This window comes from Oncorhynchus kisutch, unplaced genomic scaffold, assembly GCF_002021735.2.
Source record: "Oncorhynchus kisutch isolate 150728-3 unplaced genomic scaffold, Okis_V2 scaffold737, whole genome shotgun sequence".
In the NCBI taxonomy this organism is placed as follows: Eukaryota; Metazoa; Chordata; class Actinopteri; order Salmoniformes; family Salmonidae; genus Oncorhynchus; species Oncorhynchus kisutch.
The window spans coordinates 42696-61893 of record NW_022262682.1 but is presented as its reverse complement, the minus strand read 5'-3'; the positions used below and the strand labels follow the sequence as shown (position 1 = coordinate 61893).

The following is a 19198-nucleotide window of genomic DNA, read 5'->3' as shown; positions in this document are numbered from 1 at the left end:
TGACATGGCCCGCTACCAAAACCTGCAGGCTCTCCTTCAGCCAACGTGAGTAAAACATTTAAACGTGTTAACCCTCGCAAGGCTGCCGGCCCAGATGGCAACCATAGCCGCTTCCTCAGAGCATACGCAGACCAACTGGCTGGTGTGTTTACGGACATATTCAACCAATCCCTATCCCAGTCTGCTGTTCCCACTTCGCTCTGGAGCAAGTGTTCATCAAGGATCTCTCTGTACTTTGCTCCGGTCATCTTTCCCTCTATCCTTACTAGTCTCACAATCCCTGCTGCTGAAAAACATCCCCACAGCGTGATGCTGCCACCACCATGCTTCACTGTAGGGCTGGTGCCAGTTTTCCTCCAGACGTGACGCTTGGTATTCAGACCAGAGAATCTTGTTTCTCATTGTCTGAGAGTCCTTAAGTGCCTTTTGGAAAACTCCAAGTGGGCTGTCATGTGTCTTTTACTGAGGAGTGACTTCCATCTGGCCAATCTACCATAGAGACCTGATTGGTAGAGTGCTGCAGAGATGGTTGTTCTTCTGGAAGGTTCTCCCATCTCCACAGAGAAACTCTGGAGCTCTGTCAGAGTGACCATCGGGTTCTTGGTCACCTCCCTGACCAAGGCCCTTCTCCCCCGATTGCTCAGTGCTGCTGAGCAGCCAGCTCTAGGAAGAGTCTTAGCAAAATGTGTAGCAAAATGTGCAAAATGTGGAAAAAGTCAAGGGGTCTGAATACTTTTCGAATACACTGTACACCATGGAGCTACAGTCTGTAATTCAGTATAAGAAAACATACCATATATGGTCATTAAACTTCCAGCGGATTCCATATGGCGCACACTGTAGCTATAGAGCAGATAACTATAGAGCAGATAACCCTGTTGCTCTCCTCCTAGACAGTAACCCTGACACGCTTCCCAGGTCTAAAATAACGTTGAGGCTAGGTCTCAGACGGCCTTCTGTTCCTCTTATAGTTAACATGCTCCACTTTCATCATCAGTCACTCCTCTATGTGGGGCGTCCCATATCGAGACAGGAGAGACTAGAATAGGTCTATGTCTGGTAACATTGAGGGGCCATTGAGCATTTTAATCCAGGAGTGGGATGTCCCATTAAAGACAGTGAAAGTAGAATAGGGCTGTGCTGCCGCAAAGGTGGAGGGTAGCCCAACTGGGATTTGGAATCACAACCATGGGCCTGTTCTGTTAGGCTAACTCCTCAGTAATTATGCCAAAAGGTCCAAATTGCATAACAAGGTCACCAGTGTTGTACTCTTGGAAGAAGTCCCATTGGAGGAAGCAATAGGTCATTTTGTAGTGATATTCAAAGTGATGAATGGGCCGCTGTTGGCTAATGCCTGGGCTCTGGTTAGAAACGATATCAGGCAGGTCACAAGGATCTTTAGATTGGCCACAGCTCCATAAAGTGTATTTTATTCCATCCCAACCGTACGTCTGCCATCCATTCCACAAGTACTGCTGTGCCCGTTGCCACTGTCTCCTACCCAAATAGATGCAACTCAAATAATCACCACAGTGCCTGTCCTCCATCCAAGTCAAATCATACCGAATCATAGATACACAACAGTGGTCCAAATGTCTGTCTATCAACCAACACCCTGGTGTCTACCAGACCACTGATATTAACAGTCAATACAAGACATCTATCAACCAACACCCTGGTGTCTACCAGACCACTGATATTAACAGTCAATACAGGACATCTATCAACCAACACCCTGGTGTCTACCAGACCACTGATATTAACAGTCAATACAGGACATCTATCAACCAACACCCTGGTGTCTACCAGACCACTGATATTAACAGTCAATACAGGACATCTATCAACCAACACCCTGGTGTCTACCAGACCACTGATATTAACAGTCAATACAGGACATCTATCAACCAACACCCTGGTGTCTACCAGACCACTGATATTAACAGTCAATACAGGACATCTATCAACCAACACCCTGGTGTCTACCAGACCACTGATATTAACAGTCAATACAGGACATCTATCAACCAACACCCTGGTGTCTACCAGACCACTGATATTAACAGTCAATACAGGACATCTATCAACCAACACCCTGGTGTCTACCAGACCACTGATATTAACAGTCAATACAGGACATCTATCAACCAACACCCTGGTGTCTACCAGACCACTGATATTAACAGTCAATACAAGACATCTATCAACCAACACAGAAAGAGCAGGAACAAACACACCCTGAGAATCACAGTTCCCTGGGCCATTTCAGACACACACATTTTCAGGAACTCCAGTGCAAGAGTGCACATGTACACACATGCACATGCACACACACACACACACACACACACACACATGCACATGCACATGCACACGCACACACACACACACACACACACACACACATGCACACACACACACACATGCACACACACACACACACACACACACACACATGCAAGCACATACACAAATGCACACAGCAATTGGAAAATGAGCTTGTGTAACATTCTGCAAAAATGATAATGTTCCTATTTGATGTTGAGGGGTTGCCATAGGTCTTTTTTTATTTCATATTTTATTTCCCCCTCAATAATTGATTTGAAGTTGAGGACATGACACTTTAGCTAAAACACACTTTATGTAGAAATGATCGTTTCCTCGCTGAATATTACATTTGATGTTGAAGACATGATACTTTTATCGCTAGCACAACCTGAATGTATAATTTTCTAGGAGAATATTACATTTAATGTTAAGGACATGATACTTCTGGAAACCTTGACTCTCAATTCAGAATAAATGTGGGAAATCAGTGCTCTCAGAATGTTCTGGAACACTGTGTAGGACTGAATGTATGGAAAATGGGGGAAAAGAGAGGGATGTGGGAGGGGATGACGGATGGAGGGGATGGCGGGAGAGCGAGGGATGTAGGAGGGGCCGATGGATGGAGGGGATGGCGAGAGAGCAAGGGATGTAGGAGGGGCCGACGGATGGAGGGGATGGCGAGAGAGCGAGGGATGTGGGAGGGGCTGACGGTTGGAGGGGATGGCGAGAGAGCGAGGGATGTAGGAGGGGCCGATGGATGGAGGGGAAGGCGAGAGAGCGAGGGATGTAGGAGGGGCCGATGGATGGAGTATATGGCGAGAGAGCGAGGGATGTGGGAGGGGCCGACGGATGGAGGGTATGGCGAGAGAGCGAGGGATGTAGGAGGGGCCGATGGATGGAGTATATGGCGAGAGAGTGAGGGATGCACTTGAACGTGGTCATTTGAACAGAATCAAGCTCTGCTCCACACACATACTCTCACACACACAAACATGCAAGTTAAGTACATACACACAGAACAACGCACACACACACACACACACACACACACTCACAGACAAAAACTGTACATTAATCCTCACCACACACACACGCGGCTCAGGGAACTGCAGTGCTCTGTGATCCTGGCACATTTTAATGCACAGATTTAATGTGGGGGATTGTTCTCTCTGTCTGGTTCTCTTCTTTGGCTGGCTGAATTCTGTGTTGTTTTGCAGTTGTTTCAGGATTATTTTGCCAGCGGCTGATCTGATTACAGGAAAGATAGGTCAGTTTACGTAACGTCACGGCTCGCTTCATACTACAGTAGAAGGGAGCTCAATTCTTTCTCTCTCTCCTCTTCTCCCACTCTATCTCTCTTCCCTTCCATATCATTGTCTCGCTCCATCTAACCCAGGGATGGGCAAGTCCAGTCCTTGTGGACCGTTGTGGGGTCACACTTTCCCCCCCATCCCTAGCAAACAGCTGATTAAACTAATTGCATTCTAAACTGAAGTTAGTTGATTATTGGAGTTAGGTGTGTCCGCTGTGGCTTTGTAAAGGTGTGACACCAATCAGGCCCCCAAGGACAGGAGTTGCCCATCCCTGACTCTATTTCTCTTGGCATGCAAACACACACGCACAAACACACCGATGATGCAGTCAGACGATCAAACATCCGTACACATTTTCACACATTGTTCCTTGAATTATTTTAGAAGAGATGACGTAGATGTAGTTTTCAAATGTCAGGTTAATGTTCTCTGTCTCTCTGTGTCCCTCTCTCTCTATTTCCTCATGGATGATTCTCAGTGTGAGAGCTCCTCTCTGTTCCTCTCTTTGCTGTGAGCTGCTGGGGATGTCTGCCTGCCTGTGTGGGTTAGCTCTGTGTACTACTGTACAAGTCTAACACAAGATAGCTCATTATGCTCTCTGTCTCTCTGTGTCTCCCTCTCTCCTCTCTCTGTCCTCCCTATCTCCTCTCTCTCTTTCCTTCCTCCCTCTCTCTCTTCATCTCTTGCCATTTTCTATGTTCTCTTATCCTTTCTCTCTATTTTCCTGTCTTCTCAGCCTACGTATCTTTTTCCTCTCTCTTTCTACATTCAGGGCCTCGTCTCTCTCCTTTCATCCTCCCCCTGTTCTGTCGTCCATCCTCTGCTGTGTGATGTGTGTTGATATGTCCTCGGCTGTGTGGCATGTGTTGGTCTGCGTGGGAGGGAGGGATGACAGAGTACTGCAGGGCTGGCAGTAGGGGAGAGGGTCTTACAAGACACCATGACTGCAGCCCTGACCCGTGTGTGTGTGTGTGTGTGTGTGTGTGTGTGTGTGTGTGTGTGTGTGTGTGACAGAGAATATACCCAGCCCCCCATTCACACACACACACACACACACACACACACACACACACACACACACACACACACACACACACACACACACACACACGGGTCAGGGCTGCAGACTAGGACAAACACTGACACTGCAACCCAGGCACACAAAATGCATACAGTATATGCACACACCCCGCAGCAGTCTAAGGCACCTCATCTCAGTGCTAGAGGCATCACTACAGACCCTTGTTCGGTTCCAGGCTGTATCACAACCAGCCGTGATTGGGAGTCCCATAGGGCAACGCACAATTGGCCCAGCATCGCCCATGGTTTGGCCGGGGTAGGACGTCATTGTAAATAAGAGTTTGTTCTTAACTGACTTGCCTAGTTAAATCAAAATAAATCCCACACACAGAGTGGATGACTGTTTTCCTACTTGTCAAAGCAGCCCAAGACGTCCCTAATTACAGCAAGGTTGCTTCTTCATTAGAGACCTGACAACAGGATCTACACCACAAAGAACAGAGGGAGGGAGGGAGGGAGGGAGGGAGGGCGGGCGGGAGGGAGGGCGGGAGGGAGGGAGGGAGGGAGGGAGGGAGGGAGGGAGGGAGGGAGGGAGGGAGTGAGGGAGGGAGGGAGGGAGGGAGGGAGGGAGGGAGGGAGGGAGGGAGGGAGGGAGGGAGGGAGGGAGGGAGGGAGGGAGGGAGGGAGGGAGGGAGGGATGTGGCAGAAAAGAGAGACAAAGATGGTGAAGGGGAAAGAATGGAGGGAACATAAGATGAGAGAGAAAAACTAGTGCATTGAAAATATACCAACAATCCACATGCTAGAAAATATAGCTACCACTCAGACACATTGTTTATTACATACAAACAAAGCATGTGTTTTAGAACATACCCACTGAACCGTACTCTAAAGGCCCACACTGTACCAAAGACAAGTACTATGAATGGAGATGATCTCCCCAGGCCTGTTGTCATGCAGAATATTTAACAGATGGTGAGAACTACCACAATATATTTCTGTTAAGTTCTCTTTTGTGTTTTTGTTCTATTTTTAACTCTGTGAATTGTGTTATTTTGTGTTTTTCTGGCCTCTACCTCATTTGCACGATCTCACCTTCTGTGGCTGCATCTGTCTCTCTGTCATTCTGTCTCTCTCTCTATCTCTCTGTCTCACTATTTCCCTTTCTCTCTCTCTCTATCTGTCTGTCTCACTATTTCCCTTTCTCTCTCTCTCTATCTGTCTGTCTCACTATTTACCTTTCTCTCTCTCTCTATCTGTCTGTCTCACTATTTCCCTTTCTCTCTCTCTCTATCTGTCTGTCTCACTATTTCCCTTTCTCTCTCTCTCTCTCTCTCTCTATCTGTCTGTCTCACTATTTCCCTTTCTCTCTCTCTCTATCTGTCTGTCTCACTATTTCCCTTTCTCTCTCTCTCTATCTGTCTGTCTCACTATTTCCCTTTCTCTCTCTCTGTCTGTCTCACTATTTCCCTTTCTCTCTCTCTCTATCTGTCTGTCTCACTATTTCCCTTTCTCTCTCTCTCTATCTGTCTGTCTCACTATTTCCCTTTCTCTCTCTCTGTCTGTCTCACTATTTCCCTTTCTCTCTCTCTCTATCTGTCTGTCTCACTATTTCCCTTTCTCTCTCTCTCTATCTGTCTGTCTCACTATTTCCCTTTCTCTCTCTCTAGGATAAGTCAACCTTTTTATCCTGTTTGCCTGAGCCATGTTCTCAATCCCCCTCTCCATCTTTTTTTCATTCACAGCTTTTGAAGTTGCCCTTTCCTCCCCTTTCACACTCCTCCGCCTCACCATTTCACCTCTTACCCCATGACCCTTCCATCTCTACTCTCTCCCTCTCTTTACTATTCCCCTCGCTCCACCCATCACGTACATTCAACCACTACATACCCCTATTCTGCTTCCTGACATATCAGGCCGCCTTTACTCTCTGCGTGTGTGTGTGCATGTATGCATGAGAGAGAGAGAGAGGGGTAGATAGAGAGAGAAAGAGGCTGTCTGACAGGGAAAGCTGCAGCACTCCTGTGTTGCTACTGGGACATAATTTACATACTGTAAAAGATGGTGCATTGTGGGACATTTTTGGGGTCAACCAAATTTGAATTTGATGTATAATGACTAAATGATGTATATGTTTAAAGTAATGATAGGACTATATCTAACAGAATTCTACTCTGTCTCTGTATAATGATGAAGAATGTTTGTGCATAGGAAAAGAGGAAATGTTAACAGACAACTTGTGACCACAGTGAATCTAACAACAGGAAAGAGTTCTCGTGAACAATGAGAACATAATTCTCTTAACAGCGGGGAAAGAATTGCTGTATTTCGAATGTACTGTAATTCCACCCCAGAGAATACAGTACCATACCGAATCTTTGAATTGCTAAAACCCTTTTGACCACTAGTGGGTGCATGGTATTGTTGTTTCTGGCTCATTAACATATTTTGTGGCCTTGTAAGAGGCTATATTCGTTGCACCCCCGGTGGTGATAATATTGTACCAATTCAACAACTATGTGGTTATAGTGCCCATCCATTTAGAATGTATAGGGAACAGATTGGAGTGGCAGCAAGATTTGGCATGTCGTTTTGGTCTGTTTGGCCCTGTAGTCACTGACAGTTTGGATGCCTTTGTTAAGGCCGCTACAAGTGCAGATAATATAAAACACCAAATATTCATTCATATTCTGTAATGTGTAAACACTTTACCTCTGTAAAGTACGATACTGTGAAATACAAACCCCTCCCCTCAACGAATTGGCTTCATTCATTCATTCTGGTTGCGGTAGAGTAGTACAGTAACTGTTATTGTATTGTACTGTGTGTCATTACACAGTACTTTCTTTGATACCGTATTTATATTACAGGATGTGTACTGTAATATGAAATACAGAATTTTACTGAGCTGCCAGTAAGTTACTGTCAAATCCACGGCAATCCCTTTACATTGTCACATCTGTGTTCAAATACATGTGTATTACAGCACTTGTTATTTAAATACTTATTTTCGGTGTATATATATATATTTTTTTTTTGATTTTACATTTATTTAACTAGGCAAGTCAGTTAAGAACAAATTCTTATTTTCAAAGACAGCCTAGGAACAGTGGGTTAACTGTCTGTTCAGGGGCAGAACGACAGATTTGTACCTTGTCAGCTCGGGGATTCAAACTTGCAACCTTTCGGTTACTAGTCCAACACTCTAACCACTAGGCTACCCTGCCGCCCCAGAGAGAGAGAGAGAGAGAGAGAGAGAGAGACCCTTGAATTGAATTGAGAGAGCGATAGAGAGAGAGAGATTGAGGGGGGAGAGGTAGAGGGAGAGAGAGAGAGAGTTAGAACAAATTAGTGCACAACCCAAATCCGGACTTGAACCCGATCAAACACCTCTGGAGAGACCTGAAAATTGCTGTGTAGCAACGCTCCCCATCAAACCTTGAAAGGATCTGCAGAGAAGATTGGCCGGGGTAGGCCGTCATTGTAAATAAGAATGTGTTCTTAACTGACTTGCCTAGTTAAATAAAGGTAAAATAAAAAATATATAGAATAATACAAAAATGGGAGAAACACCCCACATACAGGTGTGCCAAGCTTGTAGCGTCATACCCAGGATGACTGGGGGCTGTAGTCGCTGCCAAAGGTGCATAAACAAAGTACTGAGTAAAGGGGCTGAATACTTATGTAAATGTGATACTTCAGTTTTTCATTTACATTTGCAAAAATTTCTAGAACTTGTTTTTGCTTTGTCATTATGGGGTACTGTGTGTAGATTGATGAGGGGGAAAAAATTGTTGAATCAATTTTAGAATAAGGCTGTAACCTAACAAAAGTCAAGTGGTCTGAATACTTTCCGAATGCACTGTATAGACGCATTTTCCCTCTATCCTTCTCCTTCTCTTCCTCCCCTGTTTCTCCTTCTACGCATGGTTAAAGTTCAGTAGATAGCGACTCTAACGTGCTCAAAGACTGGTAGTGGAGAGAGGACTCACTGACCTCTCTATATCTCTCATCTCTCTACCTCTCATCTCTCATAGCATCACTGACACTCACAGATGTTCTGTATGGAGCAACCAGGCCTCATATGAAACTCAGCTGGACTGAATTACAACAGTAGAGAAAACAGGAGAAAGAGAGACAGAATAGGAGAACGAAAGAGTACATGGTATCCCATTCAAAACTAGCAAACAGTTCATCATCATGGGCGAATTAGACATTAGACAAGCTGGTATCAAACACAACACAATACAATCTGATACGCTGTGTGTAACAGTGCAACTATTGGACTGTGACAGTGTTTAAATAACTGAACACTCCATCCTCTCTGAATCCATACACCCCCCTAGAGTACGTTTCTGACATTATAAATCCCAGTTTCTGGGTTTTAACTATGAGTCAGTTCTACAGACAACATCGAATCAATAATTCCATTAGAATTCATAATGACATGTTTGAAGGGATGGATGGAGAGGTGACATGCCACCTCTTACCAAAAAATTGAGTTCCCTCAAGGGAAAAATATAGTTATTCTATTCTATTATTTTCTGTACATGAAAGGCTAACAGTAGCTCAAATGTGTGATGTCATAGCTGATTGAACAATGGCATGTTTAGAATGTTGAAGACGTAACATTGAAGTGGATGGGAGGTTCAGAATGTTGCAGATGTAACATTGAAGTGAATGGGAGGTTCAGAATGTTGAAGACGTAACATTGAAGTGGATGGAAGGTTCAGAATGTTGCAGACGTAACATTGAAGTGGATGGGAGGTTTAGAATGTTGAAGACGTAACATTGAAGTGGATGGGAGGTTTAGAATGTTGAAGACGTAACATTGAAGTGGATGGGAGGTTTAGAATGTTGAAGACGTAACATTGAAGTGGATGGGAGGTTCAGAATGTTGAAGACGTAACATTGAAGTGGATGGGAGGTTCAGAATGTTGAAGACGTAACATTGAAGTGGATGGGAGGTTCAGAATGTTGAAGACGTAACAGTGAAGTGGATGGGAGGTTTAGAATGTTGAAGACGTAACATTGAAGTGGATGGGATGTTTAGAATGTTGAAGACGTAACATTGAAGTGGATGGGAGGTTCAGAATGTTGAAGACGTAACATTGAAGTGGATGGGAGGTTTAGAATGTTGAAGACGTAACAGTGAAGTGGATGGGAGGTTTAGAATGTTGAAGACGTAACATTGAAGTGGATGGGAGGTTTAGAATGTTGAAGACGTAACATTGAAGTGGATGGGAGGTTTAGAATGTTGAAGACGTAACATTGAAGTGGATGGGAGGTTCAGAATGTTGAAGACGTAACATTGAAGTGGATGGGAGGTTTAGAATGTTGAAGATGTAACATTGAAGTGGATGGGAGGTTTAGAATGTTGAAGACGTAACATTGAAGTGGATGGGAGGTTTAGAATGTTGAAGACGTAACATTGAAGTGGATGGGAGGTTTAGAATGTTGAAGACGTAACATTGAAGTGGATGGGAAGTTTAGAATGTTGAAGACGTAACATTGAAGTGGATGGGAGGTTTAGAATGTTGAAGACGTAACATTGAAGTGGATGGGAGGTTCAGAATGTTGAAGACGTAACATTGAAGTGAATGGGATGTTTTGGGGAGGACAAAAATGAATGGTTTCAAAAAGCTATATGTCAGCACCCTAACCTTGCTGAAGCAAGCACACTAATAAAATAACTACAACAAATGAATTACCTTTTGTTATATCAAAGAACTCCAAGGACACATGTAGCATTATACACTCCCATACGGATTTATTTGGACAGTGAAGCTAAAACGTTTCATTTGGCTCTATACTCCAGCATTTTGATTTGAGATGAAATGTTTTATGAGGCGACACTACAGAATGTCCCCTTTTATTTCAGGATATTTTCATCTGTTTTACCGTTAGAAATGAATGCAAATGATTCTTGGACCCCATATCCTTGGACGCAGTGACTATATCAAGCTTGTGACTCATTTGCAGTTGGTTTTGGTTGTGTTTTGGGGGGAGAACTATGTTTGCATGCATCAATAGCTTTTTTCTGACTAGTAGTTCCAGAGCTTGGGGAAGAGTGTGTCTGCCTCGTGGGGCCGCTGGCAGCTGAGCCAGACTAAACTTCACAGGCATCATAGCACAATGTATGTTCCACTTAATCCCTCTGACATATGAAATACAAGTGGTAGTGTAATCACTACGTAAACCATGAATGTACGTGTTCAATTATTATGTGACGTGAAGTCATATTAAAATCCTGATTGGTCAATAAGCTTATTTGACACATCAGATAATGAGATGGGTACTGACCCAAACGACATTCGATAGCACTTATGGGTAAAGTGCCTTGCTAAGTATACAGGTGTATTGAAGCCGGTAAGCCTCCCTCTCTCTGATATCCCTGCAGGTTCTCCTGGGGCCTGGAACCTACAGCATTCCAGTTATCAGCCCGCCTCTCTAACCTTGAGGCTACCGCCGCCCCGATAAACAAATGCACACACACACACGCACACACACGCACACACTACGGATACGAAGGGTGTTATCTAGGCGTCACTCGTATGGTTTAATACACACACAGCTTCAGTCTGCGCCGTCGGGGCCACTCACCAATCCTCTTTAAAAACATAAAACTCTCATTACATACAGATCACAGAGTTGTGCAGACAGACACTGACAGAGAGCTAGAGAGAGAGAAGAGAAGGAGAATAAGGGAGGATATAGAAAGAGAGGGATAGAGGTGGGGGATGAGTGCTTTGTAAGCCTGACTAGCCGTACAGCTGTAACATAGTGTCTGACCCCCCCCCCAGACCACTTCTCACCCCTCCATACTAATACACATCTATTAACATGAGAACCGCCATAGGCCAACGGTCACTAGCCTTTGATTTTGTAAATTTAAAAAATCGGTCAAAAAAAAGCTATGCCTGCTCCTTCCCCGACTTATCCTAAATGTTAGTATTTTACACAGCTCATTTGTCAGATTTTTTAAATGACCTTATTACAATTTTTTTCACACCTATTCCTAAACTTAACCTGCCAAGACAATGCGCTGTAGGACGTTGCTACCCAGCTAGGTGCTAATGCATCTCTCTCTCTCCTCACTGAATGAATGACAAATGGAGGAATGGCCGATAATTGTGCACCTTACTTCACAAGTGAATTTAAATGAGTGAAGAGGTTGATTTCATTTAAATGAGGCCTAACTGAATGATAAGGAGGGTGAAGAGGTTGATTTCATTTAAATGAGGCCTAACTGAATGATAAGGAGGGTGAAGAGGTTGATTTCATTTAAATGAGGCCTAACCTGAATGATAAGGTGGGTGAAGAGGTTGATCTCATTTAAATGAGGCCTAACTGAATGATAAGGAGGGTGAAGAGGTTGATTTCATTTAAATGAGGCCTAACTGAATGATAAGGAGGGTGAAGAGGTTGATTTCATTTAAATGAGGCCTAACCTGAATGATAAGGAGGGTGAAGAGGTTGATCTCATTTAAATGAGGCCTAACCTGAATGATAAGGAGGGTGAAGAGGTTGATTTCATTTAAATGAGGCCTAACTGAATGATAAGGAGGGTGAAGAGGTTGATTTCATTTAAATGAGGCCTAACCTGAATGATAAGGAGGGTGAAGAGGTTGATCTCATTTAAATGAGGCCTAACTGAATGATAAGGAGGGTGAAGAGGTTGATTTCATTTAAATGAGGCCTAACCTGAATGATAAGGAGGGTGAAGAGGTTGATCTCATTTAAATGAGGCCTAACTGAATGATAAGGAGGGTGAAGAGGTTGATTTCATTTAAATGAGGCCTAACTGAATGATAAGGAGGGTGAAGAGGTTGATTTCATTTAAATGAGGCCTAACTGAATGATAAGGAGGGTGAAGAGGTTGATTTCATTTAAATGAGGCCTAACTGAATGATAAGGAGGGTGAAGAGGTTGATTTCATTTAAATGAGGCCTAACTGAATGATAAGGAGGGTGAAGAGGTTGATTTCATTTAAATGAGGCCTAACTGAATGATAAGGAGGGTGAAGAGGTTGATTTCATTTAAATGAGGCCTAACTGAATGATAAGGAGGGTGAAGAGGTTGATTTAATTTAAATGAGGCCTAACTGAATGATAAGGAGGGCGAAGAGGTTGATTTCATTTAAATGAGGCCTAACTGAATGATAAGGATGGTGAAGAGGTTGATTTCATTTAAATGAGGCCTAACTGAATGATAAGGAGGGTGAAGAGGTTGATTTCATTTAAATGAGGCCTAACTGAATGATAAGGAGGGTGAAGCGGTTGATTTCATTTAAATGAGGCCTAACCTGAATGATAAGGAGGGTGAAGAGGTTGATTTCATTTAAATGAGGCCTAACTGAATGATAAGGAGGGTGAAGAGGTTGATTTCATTTAAATGAGGCCTAACTGAATGATAAGGAGGGTGAAGAGGTTGATTTCATTTAAATGAGGCCTAACTGAATGATAAGGAGGGTGAAGAGGTTGATTTCATTTAAATGAGGCCTAACTGAATGATAAGGAGGGTGAAGAGGTTGATTTCATTTAAATGAGGCCTAACTGAATGATAAGGAGGGTGAAGAGGTTGATTTCATTTAAATGAGGCCTAACTGAATGATAAGGAGGGTGAAGAGGTTGATTTCATTTAAATGAGGCCTAACTGAATGATAAGGAGGGTGAAGAGGTTGATTTCATTTAAATGAGGCCTAACTGAATGATAAGGAGGGTGAAGAGGTTGATTTCATTTAGAAAGAATAGTGTAATGATCAGTTTGTGTTATGCCTTTTTATCAGAAGCAAACACCTTGCTGGTTGATAACATTCTCTTTTATGTTTAACTTTGTAAAAGATGCTGTCATGGGACTGTTTTATTTACTATAACTATTACTAATGTATTGTTAGGGAAAGGAAAACATGCTGTGTGTTGCAGAAGGCATTTAGAATCATGCAAAACATATCCTTGACTCTATCCAACTTGATGAGCGTGTCACGACATCCACCGAAGTCGGTCCCTCTCCTTGTTCACGTTCGGCGTTCGACGTCACCGGCCTTCTAGCCATCGCCGATCCACTTTTCATTTTCCATTTGTTTTGTCTTTGTCTTATCACACCTGGTTTCAATTCCCCAATTACTTGTTCATTATTTAACCCTCTGTTCCCCCATGTTTGTTTGTGAGTGTTTGTTTATTGTATTGCGGTCTGTATTTGTGGCCTTGTATTTATACGACGTGTATTGTTATATTATTGAGTAAAATTGCTTTCTTTACTCATATCTGCTGTCCTGCGCCTGACTCATCTCACCCGCTACACACAGACGCATTACAGAGCGGGAAACAAACATCCTGCACAGCAAACTACCCATAAACTACACCAAAACTCATTTCACACATAATAAGAGTTAGCCTATAGACAATATTAAATAGACAATAATCTGATGAGTGACAATATTATTGCCTATCAGTTGTCAAATTGTACCTGAAGAGATGGGCGCATCTTGTAATTTACAGATGCAGGGAAAAGATCATACATTTATCAAAATCCTTCTTCAGTCACATGCAGGTAAATCATTTAGATTTTGATATAGTATCATAAAGAGCATATTCTGATATTTCTACAATAACTCTTATAATTCAAGAGGTGCAGCTCTATTTGCAAATGTCACTTTTTCCAAGAATATCCGTGCTGTCCCTGCATTAAGCACATGAGCACACACACAGCAGCATTGCTCTGGCTACTAGGCAAAAACGAGCAATATAATAAACGTACAATTAAAATATGCTTTTATTTAATGCAATTCATTACAGTTGTTTCTGCACTGGTGCTTTTGTTGAGGAATACAGCAAATCATTTAACATGCACACCTTATATTATTCTGATCTTTGACCTTCTACTTGTCAGAAGAAGCTGGTCTTTAACTGGTCTTTATTCAGCACTATAACTCTATTACTGCCCCATCTACAAATCAACTGACCAACGGTGTCACGTTCTGACCTTAGTTCCTTTGTTTTGTATTTTGTTTTAGTCTGGTCAGGGCATGAGTTGGGTGGGTTGTCTATGTTAGTTTGTCTATGATTTTCTATTTCTGTGTTTGGCCTGGTATGGTTCTCAATCAGAGGCAGCTGTCGATCGTTGTCCCTGATTGAGAACCATATTTAGGTAGCCTGTTTCGTATTGTGGGTTGTGGGTGATTGTTCCGGTTTCCTGTGTTCACGGTACGGGAGGGGACGGGACGGTACGGTACGGTACGGTACGGTACGGGACGGGACGGGACGGGACGGTACGGTACGGTACGGTTTCGTCTTCGGTCATTTTGTCGGTTTATTGTTTTTTGTTCGTTGTTAAAGTATTCTATTAAAATGGATAATCATCACGCTGCATTTTGGTCCTCCTCTCTTTCCACAGACGACAAGCGTTACAAATGGATTACACATAAGGGTTTTATTGGATGGGAAACTAACATCGGCTATAGACCTACGTTTTTTCTAGGACTTTGTAGAATTATACAAAACACATCCTTGACTCTCTCAAAACAAATAACTGTTGTTGTTGGTTTTTCTTTTTATTGATATACATCCACAAATATTTCTTCATGTACTGAATCCTTTCTAACAGTTGATCAACTATTTATCAAGTGCTGGGCTGCACCTAGCGGGTTGATATGCATCTGGGGCTCCCGAGTGGTGCAGCGGTCTAAAGCACTGCATCTCAGTGCTAGAGGCATCACGACAGACCCTGGTTCGATTCCAGGCTGTATCACAACTGGCCATGATTGTGAGTCCCATAGGGCGGCACACAATTGGCCCAGCGTTGTCTGGATTTGGATGGGGTAGGCCATCATTGTAAATAAGAATTAGTTCTTAACTGACTTGCCTAGTTAAATAAAGGTTAAATAACATTAAAATGTGCAAAATGGGACTCTAGTGGGTTCTAGTGTTAACAGATGATGTCTTGTGATCCCCAGTAGCAGGGAGCACCAGAACCACAAGGTCCCTGTCATGCCTCCTATTGTACCCCAGAGACTGAAGCAGAAACAACCCAGGAAACCACACAATATAATAGCTGTCTTCTATGCTACTATCAGCCCATAATGACAGCACTGCCATTGGAATAGGTATTAGAGGAGAAGAGAGATGGGATAATACAGGGCTGTAGAGGAATAAAGACTGCTACTCATCCCCTCTCTCTATGCCCCGACTGTCAAACACAGCAGGATACTGCAGTTAACAACGAAAGATCCAGGGATATATGCCCAACTATGTGTGTGTGTGTGAGCGTGGATAAAGAGAGAGATTGCGTGGCCTTGAGTACAACAGCACTAAATGAAACCGAGTGTCACGCTGCTCACATTCTTCCCTCTAGCCACACCAACTAAACATGAATCAGACCAATCTGATTTCCCTCTAGCCCCCTAAACATCAGACTTCCCTCTAGCACCACCAACTAAACATCAGACTTCCCTCTAGCACCACCAGCTAAACATCAGACTTCCCTCTAGCACCACCAGCTAAACATCAGACTTCCCTCTAGCCCCCTAAACATCAGACTTCCCTCTAGCACCACCAACTAAACATCAGACTTCCCTCTAGCACCACCAACTAAACATGAATCTGAGCAATCTAACTTCCCTCTAGCCCCACCAGCTAAACATGAATCTGAGCAATCTAACTTCCCTCTAGCCCCACCAGCTAAACATGAATCTGAGCAATCTGACTTCCCTCTAGCCCCACCAACTAAACATCAATCTGACTTCCCTCTAGCCCCACCAACTAAACATCAGTCTGACTTCCCTCTAGCCCCACCAACTAAACATCAGTCTGACTTCCCTCTAGCCCCACCAACTAAACATCAATCTGACTTCCCTCTAGCCCCACCAACTAAACATCAGTCTGACTTCCCTCTAGCCCCACCAACTAAACATCAATCTGACTTCCCTCTAGCCCCACCAACTAAACATCCATTTTACCAATCTCAGAAGGACTAGGAAGGTGGAACAGTGTGGGTTGGCCTTTCTCTCGAAAGTGAAATGGCAGGCACTGGGAAGTGGGCAAACCAGCCATCCACGCACACGCACACGCACACACACACGCACACACACACACATAAACACACACACATAAACACACACACACACACAATTCCTCAAAAAGGGAGCTAAATGCTTGAGTCTAGAGCCAGAAGTGTGCCAGTGATAAAAAGAGAGCTGGACTCAATAAAGTAACGTCATTGAAGTTGGCACTGTAACGTGACCTGCCTTGGCCCAGACCAAGACCAAGGTCAATCAGAAACTCCCTTACCGCCTGGTTAAGGACATGGCAGCTAATGTGAAGCCCAGACAAATGTAATGTAAGGGCCACTATTTCCCAAAGGTTTACACATTTCTGGGTCATATACATTAGGCACCAAGTGGCAAGAAAACAGACAAACAGGGAGGGACTATCTGAACTTGTCCAATAAGAAACGCTCGTCTTTGTTTTTTACCGTGTGCCCTAATGAATAGGGCCCTGACAAACCCTGACAGAAGAGAACATCCAACGATGCTTAACTAACACTGCACAGCTGTTCCTGAGCCGGAGCCTTTAGAACATCATGTTACAAATAGGAACAAGACAGTTTGCTCAGTTTGCCTTTACCTGATCTGCCTGTCTGTCTCTTGGTCTGCTGTCTGTCTGTCTTCTTAATCCAGAAGCATCACCTCTTCTCTTCACTGATGATTTACTCTCCTTCTGGGCATGATCTTCTTCCTTCCTCCTCTTCCTCCCGTGCCACAGTGGTTTTGGTAAGTGAGGTAGCGGAACAGGGAGAAGTCCTCTAACGGTCTGTGGTTGAGTTTCGGTCTAGTGGAGTGGTTCTACAGCCGTCACTGGTTGTTTGTGGTTGTGGTCCAGACTACTGGGATTCAATACTGCTGTAGAGACTCACAGCATAGAACCCACTGGGATGTATGACCACGAGCTGCAAAAAGACAAATGGAGAGGGACAGATCAGACAAGCTATTAAAACAGTGTTGTGATTGGCGAAACAGCATTCACATGCATGCAGCATGGACTCTGGATAAGTCAAAGAGGGATGGAGGTGGAGAGGTGAGGAGAGAGGGAATGATAGTGGAAAGAGATAGTGAGGTGGAAAGGAATGAAGAGGAGAGAGAGGGCAGTGGATGAGAGAGAAGAGGAGAGGAGAGAGAGAGAAATGTGGATGAGAGAGAAGAGGAGAGGAGAGAGAGAGAGTGGTGGATGGGAGACGAGAGGAGAGGAGAGAGAGAGTGGTGGATGGGAGAGAAGAGGAGAGGAGAGAGAGAGTGGTGGATGGGAGACAAGAGGAGATGAGAGAGAGAGTGGTGGATGAGAGAGAAGAGGAGAGGAGAGAGAGAGTGGTGGATGGGAGAGAAGAGGAGAGAGAGAGAGGTGGATGGAAGAGAAGAGGAGAGAGAGCGGTAGATGGAAGAGAAGAGGAGAGAGAGCAGTAGATGGGAGAGAAAAGGAGAGGAGAGAGAGAGCGATAGATGGGAGAGAAAAGGAGAGGAGAGAGAGAGCGGTGGATGGGAGAGAAAAGGAGAGGAGAGAGAGGTGGATGGGAGAGGAGAGAGAGCGTGGTGGATGGAAGGTAGATGGAAGAGAAGAGGAGAGGAGAGAGAGAAATGTGGATGGGAGAGGAGAGAGAGCGTGGTGGATGGGAGAGAAGAGGAGAGGAGAAAGAGAGAAATGTGGATGGGAGAGGAGAGAGAGCGTGGTGGATGAGAGGTGGATGGAAGGTGGATGGGAGAGAAGAGGAGAGGAAAGAGGGAGTGGTGGATGGGAGAGAAAAGGAGAGGAGAGAGAGAGAAATGTGGATGGGAGAGGAGAGAGAGCGTGGTGGATGAGAGGTGGATGGAAGGTGGATGGGAGAGAAGAGGAGAGGAGAGAGAGAGCGGTGGATGGGAGAGAAGAGGACAGGAGAGGAGAGAGAGAGCGGTGGATGGGAGAGAAGAGAAGAGGAGAGGAGAGAGAGAGTGGTGGATGGGAGAGAAGAGAAGAGAAGAGAAGAGGAGAGGAGAGGAGAGGAGAGGAGAGGAGAGGAGAGGAGAGGAGAGGAAAGGAGAGGAGAGGAGAGAGAGAGCGGTGGATGGGAGAGAAGAGGAGAGAGAGAGCAGTGGAAGGGAGAGAAGAGGACAGGAGAGGAAAGAGAGAGCGGTGGATGGGAGAGAAGAGGAGAGAGAGAGTGGTGGATGGGAGAGAAGAGGAGAGGAGAGAGAGAGTGGTGAATGAGAGAGAAGAGGAGAGGAGAGAGAGAGAGAGCGGTGGATGAGAGAGAAGAGGAGAGGAGAGAGAGAGTGGTGGATGGGAGAGAAGAGGAGAGGAGAGAGAGAGTGGTGGATGAGAGGTGGATGGAAGGTGGATGGGAGAGAAGAGGAGAGGAGAGAGAGAGCGGTGGATGGGAGAGAAGAGGACAGGAGAGGAGAGAGAGAGCGGTGGATGGGAGAGAAGAGAAGAGGAGAGGAGAGAGAGAGTGGTGGATGGGAGAGAAGAGAAGAGGAGAGGAGAGGAGAGGAGAGGAGAGGAGAGGAGAGG

At 44.4% G+C, this 19198-nt stretch overlaps 1 protein-coding gene across 1 annotated transcript in view; it reads right to left on the bottom strand.

Annotated features, from left to right (window-relative positions):
- The window catches only part of LOC109880724 (protein phosphatase 1 regulatory subunit 29), a 141463-nt gene that overhangs the window by 83779 nt on the left and 38486 nt on the right, over positions 1-19198 (bottom strand). Inside the window, exon 2 of the mRNA XM_031816059.1 lies at positions 17285-17606. The gene's annotated coding sequence lies outside the window, so the exon portion shown is untranslated. The remainder of the gene's footprint in view (positions 1-17284; positions 17607-19198) is intronic.